Source organism: Lycorma delicatula, chromosome 8 (genome assembly GCF_047948215.1).
Source record: "Lycorma delicatula isolate Av1 chromosome 8, ASM4794821v1, whole genome shotgun sequence".
Taxonomy (NCBI): Eukaryota; Metazoa; Arthropoda; class Insecta; order Hemiptera; family Fulgoridae; genus Lycorma; species Lycorma delicatula.
Genome location: NC_134462.1, coordinates 4,110,231 through 4,126,707, shown reverse-complemented (window position 1 = coordinate 4,126,707; position 16,477 = coordinate 4,110,231). Strand labels below are relative to the sequence as shown.

General features: G+C 29.2%; 1 long non-coding RNA gene across 2 annotated transcripts in view; it reads left to right on the top strand.

The window, feature by feature from the left end:
• LOC142328587 (uncharacterized) overlaps positions 1-16,477 on the top strand; it is a 277,093-nt gene that overhangs the window by 66,853 nt on the left and 193,763 nt on the right. For both annotated transcript variants that reach the window (XR_012757312.1, XR_012757313.1), the window contains exons 2-3: positions 9,984-10,102; positions 15,104-15,244. This is a non-coding gene — a long non-coding RNA (uncharacterized LOC142328587). The remainder of the gene's footprint in view (positions 1-9,983; positions 10,103-15,103; positions 15,245-16,477) is intronic.

The following is a 16,477-nucleotide window of genomic DNA, read 5'->3' as shown; positions in this document are numbered from 1 at the left end:
GAGTTTTGTTTGTATAAAGCCATTTATTTAATTATATTTATTTTTAGATCCTAAAATAACATATAGATTAAATCTTAAGAGCATTACTCTAACTTTAAGAACACAGAGTGTATGTTTACTCTTAGTCTTCTATTCTTGACTCCCTCATACAACCTACTTAATTGTACTTTCCCCTTTAAAACGCCATCCTCAACTCTCCTTTTTCTTTTTGTCTTCTCTTCCACTTTTACTTATCTTCTCCACGTCCGTTCGTTCTGCTTGCACTATAGCAGTACAACATTCGTAAAAGTAGCGAGATATATCCTTGTAGTGTAGCGTTTCTTGTTTCCTATCTCTACACAGTCGGTTGCCTATCCATTTTACTATAAACCTCTACAACTATTCTGTTGTTAGTCATTCTCTCTTTCATTCTACCTCCCTTTCTGTCTCTCTTTTATACCAAACAGTTTATTTATTTCCTCCTATTTATTCACATATATAGGATTATAATTTTGTAATATTATTATAATTCATAAATTAAAAGATTTAATTTATTAAATACAATAAAATTTAAAAATCAAGACTGTCATAAAATTTTAAAGGAAAAACCTAACTACAAAGTTGTTATACTTTTTTGGCATTGGTTATTTATTCTTATATAGTGGAAAAATAATTTAACATGAAAAAAGTTTAAAAAATTGATATTTTTTATACTTTGATCGGTTCCTCCATCCCAATATTATCCTAAAACATTTGTTAGGGCCACTTGCACTACCACTCTGCTTTTTTTTGTAGAGGTGTGGAATCCATTTTATAGACCTCATATGGCAATGTCGGGGTCGCTAACAGGGGTTCCTCAAGATGTTTATAAATGCGTTTGTGTACCTTTTTTTTTCCTGTTTAGCCTCCGGTATCTGCCGTTTAGATAATTCTTCAGAGGATGAATGAGTCTGATATGTATGAGTGTAAATGAAGTGTACTCTTGTACATTCTCAGTTCGACCATTCTTGAGATGTGTATTTAATTGAAACCCAACCACCAAAGAACACCGGTATCCACGATCTAGTATTCAAATTCGTGTAAAAATATCTGCCTTTACTAGGACTTGAACGCTATAACTCTCGACTTCCAAATCGAAGCTGATTTGGGAAGACGTGTTAACCACTAGACCAACCCGATGGGTTTGCGTTTGTGTACCTGCACACTACCGAATAAACCTACACCCCTGGCTGCCCGCCCTTCCTGGAATTACTTAAATAAGGATTACTTCAGGAAGGGGGGGGGGGGGTGATACGCCCACTCATTCGTACACCACAATGCAATACATCATCATCAAAACAATACACAGGAACAACATTTTGCCAAGAAAACAAATCCAACGACTGACAATACAAATCATGATTCAACAAAATCAAATCAAAACAAAATATATATATATATACATTAAATCTAACAAAGAAAAACTCAGACTAGTTCATATAAAACACTACATGAGCAAAGAATATAATTGCAGACAGTACATCAAAAACTTATCAAATCAGCCCCTATCAAAGGTATGTAAGTGCCACGAACATCCAGAAAGATCACAAGTTTCCGGAGCAAGGAAAACTAAATAACATAATACATAAAAATAATATAATACAGTACTACTAAGCTTAGGAAAACAAAAAAAAATTTTGATTAAAAATATGCAATAAATAAAAAGATTTTTTTTTTTCGATTTTTGGTGAAGGGGTAAATTTGTGGGAATTTTTTTTTTAATGGTAAGATAACCGTGAACTGAGCATGATATAAAGTTATGTTGGCAAATTTATGGAAACTTTTTTTTTTGTCTTCAGTCATTTGACTGGTTTGATGCAGCTCTCCAAGATTCCCTATCTAGTGCTAGTCGTTTCATTTCAGTATACCCTCTACATCCCTAACAATTTGTTTTACATATTCCAAGCGTGGCCTGCCTACACAATCTTTCCCTTCTACCTGTCCTTCCAATATTAAAGCGACTATTCCAGGATGCCGTAGTATGTGGCCTATAAGTCTGTCTCTTCTTTTAACTATATTTTTCCAAATGCTTCTTTCTTCATCTATTTGTCGCAATACCTCTTCATTTGTCACTTTGTCCACCCGTCTGATTTTTAACATTCTCCTACAGCACCGCATTTCAAAAGCTTTTAATCTTTTCTTCTCAAATACTCCGATCGTCCAAGTTTCACTTCCATATAAAGCGACACTCCAAACATATACTTTCAAAAATCTTTTCCTGACGTTTAAATTAATTTTTGATGTAAACAAATTATATTTCTTACTGAAGGCTCGTTTCGCTTGTGCTATTCGGCATTTTATATCGCTCCTGCTTTGTCCAACTTTAGTAATTCTACTTCCCAAATAACAAAATTCTTCTACCTCCATAATCTTTTCTCCTCCTATTTTCACATTCAGTGGTCCATCTTTGTTATTTCGACTACATTTCATTACTTTTGTTTTGTTCTTGTTTATTTTCATGCGATAGTTCTTGCGTAGGACTTCATCTATGCCGTTCATTGTTTTTTCTAAATCCTTTTTATTCTCGGCTTATTTACCGATAAATTGTATCATGTGCACGATGTTCTGTGTTTTTCCCTGTGTGATGAAACGCCAAGAAATCCAAAAAGAACCCCATACCCCATTTTTAATTGTTACCGTAATTTCCTTCTTGCAGCATAGCTCTAAAGCTATGATGCCACAAAAATATAAAAAGATATTTCAATTCAAGGAAACAAAATAAGTATATTAAATTTAAGCAATACGGAAATAAAATTTAAGTAAGAAGAAATACTAAACGATATGGATTTTCTGATTGAAAGAAGTTTTGATTGTTATATAAACGGTAAAAAACAGTTGTAAAAATAGACTTTTCTAAGGATGGACTTATCTCCCCTCAGATTTCGTATTTTCTATTTCTGATTAATAATATCATATTGAAGTATACAACTCAAAAGTAAATTTAAACAATAAGGAAAAAAATCGCTTTAGCAGCCTTATAATAAATATACAAAAAAACTTAATGAACAAAGGACGTACACTACGAAATTAAGCGCTTTCTATTACTAACTTAAGCGGCTGAATTTCCAATAATATACTTCTGTAGCTTGGCGTACGGAAGTCGATAGTTTCTTTGCTGTTTATTTTTGTAGTTTAATATCTTGCTTATAGTAATAGTAAAAGATAGAGGAAAATTGTTTTTACTTTCCAATCAATTTTTGCTTAATCTATTCAATTTTATTTTATTAGTAAAGTTTTTCTTAAAAATAAAAATAAGGTAAAGCTACAAGTTACCATTTCTTTTTTCTCTTTTTTTTTAATTGAACTCAATTTCACGCGCTAATGAAAAAATTGCATTGATTCTAAAAAATCATTTTAAAAAAAATTATTTCTTACTATTAACTAATAATAAATCTTTTTGTCATTTTTTCTCATAACTTGGACAATTTTGAACCAATTATTTTCTAATTATAGGTTATAATTTTTAAGAATAGCACTTCAATCAGAAATAAGAAAAAATGATTAACATAAATTTAAAACCAACCATTACTGTTGCAAAAATGAATAAATATTTGTAAATAAAAATTTGATTAAATATTTTGTTCCAAAGAGGATGATGTACTGTAATAAACGGATCAGGGGCTCGCTTATTAGTGAATAAAAGACGTCTGGCCTTTTTGAATAAAAAAAAATATTCAATGATAAATTTAATTTCCAAAAATATATACAATAAAAAAATCAATTTTTTAAAATACAAAATTTATACATTACAACACGGTTATAAAACCTGAAATTCTTTACGCGCAGATACTTTAACATTAAATAATCAAGAAAGAATTGACGATATTTTGAAAAAGGAAAGAAAAATTCTAAGAAAAATATATGGCCCGAATTTTGAAAATAATAAAATATTTTTTAGCTCAAACATGAAAATTTATAGAAAATTTCAAAATATACATAATCGAAAATTAAAAAGCCAGAGAATAGTGTTTTACAGTCATTTAAAGAGAGTGAATGAAGAAAAATAAATAAGAAAGATTATCAACCTCTTCGATAAACTAAAAAGTAAAAATAATTCGCTTCTACAGATCTCCAAGAGATAAGAGAAGAAGAAATTTTAGACAGAGAAATCTTCAAGAAAAAAAGTACATGAGTTGAAAACAATTAAAATGGTTCAAGACGGAAAAGGAGACGACAAGAAGATAATCACAGAAGAACAAGTAGAAATATTAAGAAAAATGATGTCTGAAAGACGGCAGAAGATTAAAGCCTTAAAGGAAAAATTAAGTTTACTCATGCAATCCAAAGGTGACAAATTCGAAAAAAATATATATGCCTCATATAACATATATGTATACATTTTTTTTTTTTTTAATGCTTTTATTTACAGTCGAATCAGCAATTATAGCCATTAGCGACTACAGTAACATTATCATGTAGTATTATATAAAACAACAAAAATAAACAATAAATAAACAGGAACAATAAAGAATAAAAAGAGACAAATAACAACAATAAATACAAGATAAATACATAAATCAGACAAAAATCACTAAATGGTATTCTTCATTCCATTGTAGGAGAGGAACCGCAACAGACGTTTTATACCTTCGTTCTGGTGTACACATTTGTTTTATGTAATTTGCATAAATTTATACATAAAACTGTAATTACAATTAATATCAGATTAGTTAATATTAATTCCTTTACGGGGTGGGGGGACATAGGGACGAGATAGGTAGTATAAATCTAGCTTCCCTGAGGAGGGGCATTTCGGCTATCCAGAAGAGGATCGGAATGACCCAATTATCCAGGGAACACCCCGATGGGGGCCTCAGAAGAGGGCCAAGCTAGGATGGGGCAACTGCTGCCGCGTCACTATGGGGGGTTACTAGATAGTAATGCTGAAAGGCGGATGCCGGTTACTCACAGGGTGGTTAAAAAGGGTACGACAAAAACGGTAATTCTAAGATAAAGAATAAGCATCTTGAAATTATTCTTATGTTTTAAATTAAATAATTTTTGCGGCGAGATAATTCAAATAATTACGCAGTTATGGCCGCACAATTACAGTAGCAAATACTAGTTACAACGGGGATATTATAACTAGTGGCTTGACAAAAGTTATTTTTTACAAAATATTTGTTTTCAAACACAATTACGTCGTAGCTGTATTCATAATTATTTGTAATTACTGATCATTTTTTTCTAATTTAGTTTATAAAAATATAAACGATATGAATTATTTTTGTAATTCTGAAAAATAATTTTTTCTGAGTGAAATAATTATTTTTTTAAAAATGGTAGATCGAAAATCTGAATTTTTTTTAAGATAAATTTAATAATGAAATTAAATTGGGTATATTAATAGAAAATTATTATGAAAATTAAATTAGACCACCTTTAAATTTTTACCGTAATAATGAAACGTCTTATTAAGATTAAAACTCGTCGACAAAAATATACTTCAAGTACAGTGTAAATGTTGCATATTTATATAATAATCTCTTTGTTTACGTTTTGTATTAATAGTTTGTTTCTTTTTTCTAATTGATTACTCTTATAGGATAAAAAAAATAAATAAATTATCATAAAAAATATAAATTTTTAACCCTTCTAAATTTATACATTTCTAATCCATACGTAGAAAAATATTCTTCTTAAATAAAAATAATCAAACGCTTCAACAAAATATTTCATTAATAAAAAAATCGTTAAACGGGAATGAAAGAAAGTTAGGATCTTTTATCTTTTATAGCCTCGCATCAGGGTGCCGCTTAATTACGTGAAAGATCAACCATTTCACTCGTTCCAAACTACCCTCCCCGCCAATTAACAATATTGGACTCGGGTTATACGCATATACCATTAATAAACAATTAAATCACGCGGTTTGTTGAATCCAATAGACATATTGGATCCGGGTCCCAGCTACCTAAGGGGAGCTTTAGTTCCCGACGATATAGTTTGAGGCGATTACACCCCCTGGAGCTGAGTAAATGTTTAATTGCGAATCCAGCTCCGGGGGGGGGGGGATAAAACAATGATGTACTCAAAAAAAAAATACATATTTAAAATCAACAATACTAAGTATTTACTGTAAATACTACGTACGGTTTTTTCGAGATTATTATCAAACAGATTTATTGCGTTGTTTACTAAAGGAGTACTATCTATTTTTGATATTTTGTGGTTTCACTCCTATCACGTGATCAACAAAAGTTTAAGTATCATTGTCGTGTAAGTGTCCCGGGAAATAAGCAATTTTCCGGTAAGGTTTACATTTGTCTAATACTGAAGTTGATTTAGCAATTTTCTATTTTATAAAGATTTCACAGCATCTTCTTTGGTTTTGATAAGTTCATCTAACTCGAAAAAAAATTGTTATTAAGTTAAGATTAACAATAAATAAAAAAAAAATATTGTCACTTATTATCGATTCGATAAAGAATGTTGAAAGATTACACGCGTTAAAATTCTTACAAATGCAATTTATTTGCTCTTAAGTATCTTTTATTTACAGGATAAGTAAATTATGTGAAACAAACAATAATTATTATTCAATTATGAGATTTATAAAACTTAACATAAAATTAAGAAGTGAGATTAAAATTATAAAAATTGATAATAAACTTTGTACAACGAATATTTACTTCTAAAATTTGCAAATGAAAGTAGCTTATATTTTTATTAATGAATAATGACACCTTGTCCTCATAGTGAACTCACCGAACAGCTTCTTGTACTTCATCAGAGAACGGAAATTTCTCGTAAAACGGAATATAGTCGTGAAGCATTCTTCGCTAGTGCACTAACTGTTAACATACCCTCTCTTTAAATCTTATCGTACACTATCTTACTTGCTGACCCTCGGCAGTATTTATACCCCCCGCGGGCCTAAAGCTTATCCTGACGTAATAGCAGTCAGTTCATCCAAATGTTCATTCAACCGTAATTTTTTTCAAAATATTTACGCTCCAAATTTTCTACCCTATTCTAAAAATTCTTCCTATCGTTTCTGTTTCTTGATATTTTTGGATTTATCTGTCATAAGATTTATTTTTTTGATTTATATTCATCACTCTCTCGCGCTCCCTTTCTTAATTTTGCACTTTTCATTGCTAGAAAGCTTTCTAAGCATCACGATATTTTTAAATTAATTTATTTTAGTACTTTATGATTTAATATGATTCAGATTAATGTTAACTGAAGTACTCTGTAAACAAACGTTAATTTTAAATTATAACAAAAGTATTATTCTTTAAAAAAATCATCCAAAATAAATTGTAATAAAAGAGGAGATTTATGTTATGTGTATAAGATTTTCGGTAGTACTTCCTTTACTAAAATCTTCTTTGCACGTCACACTATAAGAAAAATAAAACTAAATTAATGCATATATAGGCAAAATTTGACTGTAAAATTTACCCTGGAGCAGACATTGATAGCGACCATAATTTGGTAATAATGAAATGTAGAGTGGGGTTTAAAAACCTGAAGAAAAGGTGTCAGATGAATCGGTGGAATTTAGATAAGCTTGAGGAAGAGGAGGTAAAGAAGATTTTTGAGGAGGACATCGCAAGAGGTCTGAGTAAAAAAGATAAGGTAGAAAATGTAGAAGAAGAATGGGAGAATGTTAAAAAGGAAATTCGTAAATTAGCAGAAGCAAACTTAGGCGGAATAAAGAGAACTGGTAGAAAACCTTGGGTTTCAGACGATATATTGCAGCTGATGGATGCACGTAGAAAATATAAGAATGCTAGTAATGAAGAAAGTAAAAGGAACTATCGGCAATTAACAAATGCTATAAACAGGAAGTGCAAACTGGCGAAAGAAGAGTGCATTAAAGAAAAGTGTTCAGAAGTGGAAAGAGAAATGAACATTGGTAAAATAGACGGAGCATACAGGAAAGTTAAGGAAACTTTAGGGGTACATAAATTAAAATCTAATAATGTGTTAAACGAAGATGGTACACCAATATATAATACGAAAGGTAAAGTCGATAGATGGGTGGAATATATTGAAGAGTTAAATGGAGGAAATGCATTTGAAAATGGTGTTATAGAGGAAGAAGAGGAAGTTGAGGAGGATGAAATAGGAGAAACAATACTGAGATCAGAATTTAAGAGAGCATTAAAAGAGATAAATGGCAGAAAGGCTCCTGGAATAGACGGAATACCTGTAGAATTACTGCGCACTGCAGGTGAGGAAGCGAATGATAGATTATACAAACTGGTATGTAATATATATGAAAAAGGGGAATTTCCGTCAGACTTCAAAAAAAAGTGTTATAGTCATGATACCAAAGAAAACAGGGGCAGATAAATGTGAAGAATACAGAACAATTAGTTTAACTAGTCATGCATCAAAAATCTTAACTAGAATTCTATACAGAAGAATTGAGAGGAGAGTGGAAGAAGTGTTAGGAGAAGATCAATTTGGTTTCAGGAAAAGTATATGGACAAGGGAAGCAATTTTAGCGCTCAGATTAATAGTAGAAGGAAGATTAAAGAAAAACAAACCGACATACTTGGCGTTTATAGACCTAGAAAAGGCATTCGATAACGTAGACTGGAATAAAATGTTCAGCATTTTAAAAAAGTTAGGGTTCAAATACAGAGATAGAAGAACAATTGCTAACATGTACAGGAACCAAACAGCAACAGTAATAATCGAAGAACATAAGAAAGAAGCCGTAATGAGAAGGGGATTCCGACAAGGATGTTCCCTATCTCCGTTACTTTTTAGTCTTTACATGGATCTAGCAGTTAATGATGTTAAAGAACAATTTAGATTCGGAGTAACAGTACAAGGTGAAAAGATAAAGATGCTACGATTTGCTGTCGAGAATAAAAATGATTTAGAAGAAACAATGAACGGCATAGATGAAGTCCTACGCAAGAACTATCGCATGAAAATAAACAAGAACAAAACAAAAGTAATGAAATGTAGTAGAAATAACAAAGATGGACCACAGAATGTGAAAAGAGGAGGAGAAAAGATTATGGAGGTAGAAGAATTTTGTTATTTGGGAAGTAGAATTACTAAAGATGGACGAAGCAGGAGCGATATAAAATGCCGAATAGCACAAGCGAAACGAGCCAACAGTAAGAAATATTTGTTTACAGCAAAAGTTAATTTAAACGTCAGGAAAAGATTTTTGAAAGTGTATATTTGGAGGGTCGCTTTATATAGAAGTGAAGCTTGGACAATCGGAGTATCTGAGAAGAAAAGATTAGAAGCTTTTGAAATGCGGTGCTATAGGACAATGTTAAAAATCAGATGGGTGGATAAAGTGACAAATGAAGAGGTATTGCATCAAACAGATGAAGAAAGAAGCATTTGGAAAAATATAGTTAAAAGAAGAGACAGACTTATAGGCCACATACTAAGGCATCCTGGAATAGTCGCTTTAACTATGGAAGGACAGGTAGAAGGGAAAAATTGTGTAGGCAGGCCACGTTTGGACTTTTCTTTACCTGCTGTAATCAGCCCTCATTGAGTGCTTTTCAGTGATATATCATAAGTGGTACTTATTTCATTGGTTCCAGTCTTATAGCCAAATAAAAGTTTAATTAATGAAATATTTGGATCTTACGAGTGGTACATCATTTCAAATCCGACTTCATCTCCTTTTTTTAGAAAACTTTTTTTTTTAATTTAAATATATTGATTTATTAATAATTAACCTCTGATTGTAAAAACGTTTTCAGAATAAATAATAATTCAATAATAACAATAAAAAAAATAAAATATGAAAAAATATCAGATGTTATTAATGAAATAAAATTTTATCTACTTTTTATATGTAATTTGATAGGCGTACAAGGAAATCTTGTGGTGGTCTACATCAGATTTATTTTTAAGTAAAATTAATCAATATTATTTTATTAAGTAAAATTTTATATTAATATACTGTTACTTATAGCGCATAACATCTGTAACATAATTTTTTTTTAATCTAAAAGTCATGTCTTTTATTCCAGCTTTTTACTTTTTGAACAACTGAGGATGAAATTCTATGTGGTTATAACTTTCTGAAAATATGACATCTAGTGAAAGTCGACCCTTTTATTTACATGTCGTAAAGGGAATTCTACTCTCTGTAAGTAATAATAATTTAATAATATCTTCCTTAATTAGAATAAAAACTTACGGTTTTTTTTTTTAATGTCAGAAACTTTTTAACAAGTTATTAAACAGAAAGGTTGTTAAAAATTAACAAAAAAAAAAATCCTTGACTACAAAATAAAATCTCTCATTTTATAGTCGATATTTTTTTTTTGTTTAAATACATCAATTAGAACCAATTAATTATTTTTTCGTAGATAGTTTTAACTTACTGCATCCTTATTGTAAAATATAATTAATTATAAAATAATTTTTTTCCATTTACAGATATTGTTTTTTCTCTTCGCGTTAAATATTTTCTCAGCTTTATCAGAACGTTGTTTTATAAAATTTAATTAAAAACAGAATTTAAAAGTGTAAAAATGTATGTTTACAATCACATTTATCGATCGGTAGTTAAATATTATATTACAAATTGTTTTTTAGGTAATGAATCCATTGTTTGTAATACAGTATCATCATTTGAATATACATTTTAATATAAATTTTAATAATTTAATTTAAATTTATTATTTCCCTAAGCCAAACTTTGTAATCAAATTTTACCTTTTTTATTAATTGTATTTTCCCTCTATTATTATTTTTATTATTATTATTAAATTTATTTTCTCAAGCGTAAGGGTTCAAAATTCTAATGTAAGAGATTTCTAATTCTAATATTTATTATAAGGTAAGTGTTTATGAATAAAAATGCGAAGAAAAAAATTACTAAAAAGATTTTTTGTACAAATGACAGAGCTGCATCAAAAAAGTCAAATGACTGAAGACAAAAAAAAACAAATGACAAACAAAAATTACAATTAAAAAAAAAACGCTTTCAAGAACATTTGCAAGCATATAATAACAATAAAAAAACTAATGTGTACACTACATGACTTCCTTGTACGTCTATTAAATTACATATAACCATTTTTTGCTGCACTTCATTTAAATTTATTTCATTTGAAAGTGAGATACGATCCTCCAATTATTTAATAAAGTGGACGGTTACGCAATTGCTGAAATATTAACATCAAATATCTATACAATTATTAATTCAACAATCTTACATGAAATATTAGGATACAGTAAAAGTCTCTTTATTACTAGATCAATATTATTCGTATCTTTGTAAATTGCTAATTAAAAAATGTTTTAGGTTTTTTTTTTTTAAGTAAAATTAGTCAATATTACTTTATTACGTGCGGAATAAAGTAATATCTCAAAAAAAATGACAAGAAAATTAATATGAAGAGGAAGAAAATGTTAAGAACAAGGGAAGAATAAAAAAATTAAGAAAAGATGGTAAATATAAATAGGAAGAAAATGTTAAAACCAAGGAAAGAATAAAAATATTAAAAGAGGATGATGAATATAAAGAGACGGAAACTTTGAAAACTAGAGAACGTGTAGACAAATTAAGATCAGAAGAATTATATCAAACCAAAGAGCGATTAAATGATTGGCAATAAAAAATAAATAAAGAAAATGATCAACTCCGTCTACTTATTGTGGGAGAATATTGTCCCACAATATCAAAGGAGTATTGAACTAAAAGATAAGAAGTTTTTGCAATTTGGTAAAGATCGGGCATGAATGATCAGTGTATATGTTATTCTTGTGAGGGTCTATTTTTTAGTCACCCTGTGGTTAACTTTAATGTAGATGAAATTAAACAGAAATTCCAGAAAAATTAAATAGAAATTAATCAATTTCATTTTTTTTTTTTTTTTGTTTTGTTTTTTGTGTTTTTTATTTGTGTAACCTTTGGGTCCACCGTTTGTTATTGCTGAGATGAATAATTTGTAGCGTGTTTGAAAAATTCCGTGGCTGACCGAGATTTGAACCTGGAATCTCCGGATGAAAGGCCAAGACGCTACCACTCGCGTCACCGAGGCCGGCTGATGTAACAATGCCTATTAAATTATAAATACGCATTTTTAAAAGTATATAAAATTATATTTAACTAATAACTTCTGATTTTTTTTACGATTTAATTTTTTCAATTTTTTTACAATCACGGTTTAATAATTATTAAATGAATATATTTAAATTTAAAAAAAGTTACTAAAAAGGAGACGAAATCTGATTTGAACCGAGCCTTCCGTTGTAAATCCGCATATTTCATTAATTAAAATTTTATCTGGCTATAACTCTGGAACCAATGATAATATGTACCACTTTTTCAGCGTAGAAAAACTCTCAATGAGGGCTGATTAATACAGTTAAGAAAAAGTCCAAAATCCAAAACAATTTGGATTTTGGGCTTTTTGAACACTTTTGGTTCAGTCGATTGCAATCAAAAGGGTAGGTGCACAACTAGATGTTACAACAGTCCTAAATCCAAAATTTCAACATCCTACGGCTAATCGTTTTTTATTTATGCGAGATACATACGTACGTACAGACGTAACGCCGAAACTAGTTAAAATGAATTCCGGGATGGTCAAAATGGATATTTCCGTTTAAATGTGAAAACCGAAATTTTTCGCGATCACAATACTTCCTTTAGTTTGTACAAGGAAGTAAAAACAACAGTAAATTGATCACGTTAGAGGAAAATAAATACGTATTTTCACGTGTAGAAAACTTATCCTGTTACAAACCAGTAACCACAAACATAAGACCGCGAATAGTTGGTAATTAAAATTTTATGGAAATAAAGAACTTTCACGTAGCTTGACTGACGGTATATTTTCAAAGTTAACTATCATTGATATTAGTAATTACTTGTTTTAATAACAGAATGTGTAAAGCCTTTTGCTTCGGAGTAGTCTTTTCGGCTTTTTAATTAGCTACCGTACAAATCAGAGCTGTATGACAAAATGGTCATCAGTTCTGCTAAGATATCTAAGTTTTAATTAATTTTTTACTATTCACGGTGGAAAAGTGAAATTAGGTGATTATTATTAAATAATAATCTATAAAACTAAAAGCCTGTTTAAAAACGTTATCGCTACTATTTTAATAATTTTAAATCTTATTTTATTGATGTTAATTAGAATAAAATAACTTTTATCTGTTAATATTCGTTTGATGTTGCTAATTAAGAAATCGGAATTCATTGGTTTATCACTAGAAGCGTTGTTATATATATATATATTTTTTTTTTTTAATTTGGACGATACCTATAAACAGTGATAGATATTAAATTTTTCTTTTTAATACTTATCAAAAGAAAGAATAAAACGAAGTGTATATTTAATTATTAAAGAGAAAAATACATATTATATCATTTAACATTTTTTTAATTCTTTGAATAGTTTAATTGATATATATTGGAGCTTGGAAATTTCAAATAAATGAAAATAAAATGTTATAAAAATTTGAACATTTTTGTTTATAAATTGAGAGCTTTTAATGAAAAATATTGTTGATAAAAGCATATTTTAAATCTATTTATAATTCAGTTTTAACAACATTATTTAGACAAAAAAAAAGAATAATAAATTCTCAAGATAATTTTTTTGCTTATCAAATTACAATAAATAAAAAGAAACAAAAAGTAAAAATGAGCTTGTTATCATGTTTTATTTCAATATTATATCATAAATTTCTTTTTTTTTTATAGTATAAATTTATTTTTGTAACTATAGAATACAAAAAACGTAACAACTTATCCTGTTACAAACCAGTAACCACAAACATAAGACCGCGAATAGTTGGTAATTAAAATTTTATGGAAATAAAGAACTTTCACGTAGCTTGACTGACGGTATATTTTCAAAGTTAACTATCATTGATATTAGTAATTACTTGTTTTAATAACAGAATGTGTAAAGCCTTTTGCTTCGGAGTAGTCTTTTTCTATGTTAGTTTCAATATAATCGCTGATATACCTAAGCAAAAACACGTCTGCTTTAAAGAATGATTCAGGAAGAATGTAACAAACTTTTAGGACATGTTCTAGTGATAAAAATAGAGAAGAAATTTTGTAATAAACATAGGTTTAGAAATGCATCGTTAACGAGTGTCGGCTGGTGAAAAATCTGCCGTAATTTCTGCGGATTCGATAAAATTAAGCCAGACCCAAATTAAGGAATAAATTTTAGTCTTTTTATATGAAATCAGACCTGACAAATTGCAAAAAATAGATTCCAGAACTGTATTTTTAGTAGTTTTTAAGAAATTTGGGCTAATAAATAAAAAAAATTGTTTTATTCAATGTTTACCGTAAAATAACTTAATTGAGTAATACACATAAAAACACACTTTTTTTTCATCAATTAGTATAATTACAATCGGCTCCCAAATTGGAACCATAAGTAAGTATCTTGACAAAAATCACGTGATAATGGGCTTCCAAAGGAACTCCAAAAATAAGTAATTTACAAAAATATTTACAAGTAATGTTAAAGTCCAATATGGAATTTCAAGTCCAGTCTCAAATCTTAAAAATATTTATCTCAACACCTTTTAGTCCATAGAAACCAAACATTAATAATAAAGAATAAAAAACAAAAACAAATAAAAATAATAATAATACTAGATTTGGCGTTGTCAAATCTCAGACTTCATGTAGTAGTCCCTAAATCGAGTACATAGAGACGTTCCAACCGTCGGACGTCCCTGCTGTTAATTAGTAAATAACGATTTTTTTTTATTGTCTTTACTCATTTAAAGACTGGTTTGGTGCAGCTCTCCAAGATTCCCTATCTAGTGCCAGTCGTTTCATTTCGGTATACCCCCTACATCCTACATCCCTAACAATTTGTTTTACATATTCCAAACGTTGCCTTCCTGCACAATTTTTCCCATCTACATATCCCTCCAAAAATATGATTACCAGCCAAAATATGGCAGATTTTAACCAGGTATTAAACGAAACAAAATTTTTAACGTTACAAAAGAAGGGAATTGTGTTGTGTAATTTATTTATTTTTTTTATTACTATAAATGTAAGAGTAAAATTTCGTTAAGTCCAGCCCTTTTCCAAAAACAGCATTAATTCATTATTTTTCCATCTTATAATTATGTTTTTTTTAAACGTTTAAAGGTTTGACGCCCACTTCCTTCCACAATTAAAGAGGGATGATGAACTGAAGGATGCAATGAGGTTCTGGTTTGAGAAAAGGACCACCACTCTTCACTGACGGTATAAATACTGGTTTATCGTTGGAAGAAAAAAATATAAATGGTGAGTTCGTGGAAAAAAATTAAATGTCAATTGTTTTAGGAGATAAAAATATTATTATTATTAAAAAATTTTCTCATTTTTATTTTCTTGTACGAAGTATTGTAATCGCGAAAAATTTCAGTTTTCAAATTTCAAAGGAAATATCCATTTTGACCATCCCTGAATCCATTTTTACTAGATTCGGCCTGACATCTGTACGTACGTATATATCTCGCATAACTCGAATACGATTACCCGTAGGATGTTAAAATTTTGGATTTAGGACTGTTGTAACATCTAGTTGTGTACCTCTTGTTTTGATTGCAATCGACTGAACCAAAAGCGTCCAAAAAAGCCTAAAATCTAAAACAAATTTTGATTTTGGAATTTTTTTAACTGCGTAATAAGCCTTCATTGAGAGCTTTTCAACAATATATCATAAATGGTGCTTATTTTCATCGGTTCCAGAGTTATAGCCAAATAAAATTTTTATTAATGAATTATTTAGATCTTACAAGTGGCAGGCACATCGGTTGAAATCCGACTACATCTACTTTTTTTTTTAAGTTTTTTTCTTTTTTTATTTAAATATATTGATTTATTAACAATTGTTAACCTCTGATTGTAAAAGGTTTTATAATAAATAATTCACTAATAACTTGAAATAAAATTTTATGTACTTTTCATTTTAAAGTAATGTGTATATGTATTTTAATAGGCGTACAAGGAAGTTATGTGGTGTCCAAATCAGATTTTTTATTAAAGAAAATATATTTATTATTATAATAAAAAAAACACACTAGTATCCACGTCTGCATGTTAAACAGTTCCTGAATTATTAAACCAAAAAAATGTTGATAATCATACACAGATAAATATAAAATTTTGTAAATAAGATTTTATATTTACTTAGGAAAAATTAAAACTAGAAAAAGTGTAAAAAAAATGAAGTGGATCGCTTTGGCACCAATATCAATAATACTTTCTCTTTATTTTAAATTATAATGTAAAAATGGTGTAGATTGTTTCATTTTTTTATACCCTCCCTGATCCCTCCGCATCTCTTGAGGGTTGCGCTCTCCTATTTGAGAACCTCTGGTTTAACGGATTGTATAAACCCATAAATAACTCAATATGTCAACAGAGAGAATTATTATTACTAAACTCTACTTTTCCCGTTTAGAAGAGTATTAAAAATAAAATAAAAACATCTGGGAATGTTGTTAATAAAATTTTCGACATTTGTTTGATAAA